Here is a 931-nt window from a genome sequence, read left to right on the forward strand (position 1 = left end):
TAAATATTTAAAAAAATATTAAATAAACATTATACAAATGTTTACTCAAATCATTTTCTCAAATGTAAGATTAATGACAAATAAATGTTTCAAAAATATTAAATAACGTTTAAAAAATGTGTACTGAAATCATTATTTCAAAAGTAAAATTCACGTTAAATAAATATTTGAAAAATATTAAATAAACGTTTAAAAAATGTATACTCAAATCATTATTTCAAATGTAAAATTAACATTAAATAAATATTTTAAAAATGTTAAATAAACGTTTAAAAAATCTATACTCAAATCATTATTTCAAATGTAAAATTAACGTTAAATAAATATTTAAAAAATGTTAAATAAACGTTTAAAAAATGTATACTCAAATCATTATTTTAAATATAAAATTAACGTTAAATAAATATTTAAAAATGTTAAATAAACGTTTAAAAAATGTATACTCAAATCATTATTTTAAATATAAAATTATCGTTAAATAAATATTTTAAAAATGTTAAATAAACGTTTAATAAATGTATACTCAAATCATTATTTTAAATATAAAATTAACGTTAAATAAATATTTAAAAAATGTTAAATAAACGTTTAAAAAATATATACTCAAATCATTATTTCAAATGTAAAATTAACGTTAAATAAATATTTAAAAAATGTTAAATAAACATTTAAAAAATGTATACACAAATCATTATTTCAAATGTAAAATTAACGTTAAATAAATATTTAAAAAATGTTAAATAAACGTTTAAAAAATGTATACTCAAATCATTATTTCAAATGTAAAATTAACGTTAAATAAATATTTAAAAAATATTAAACGTTTAAAAAACATTTTTTAGAAATTATTATTCTAAACGAATATTTAATAAAAAAAAATATTAAATAAATGTTAAATAAATATTTTTTCCAAAATGAGTTCAGGAAATGA

This window comes from Wasmannia auropunctata, unplaced genomic scaffold, assembly GCF_000956235.1.
Source record: "Wasmannia auropunctata unplaced genomic scaffold, wasmannia.A_1.0 LD336069.1, whole genome shotgun sequence".
Lineage (NCBI taxonomy): Eukaryota > Metazoa > Arthropoda > Insecta > Hymenoptera > Formicidae > Wasmannia > Wasmannia auropunctata.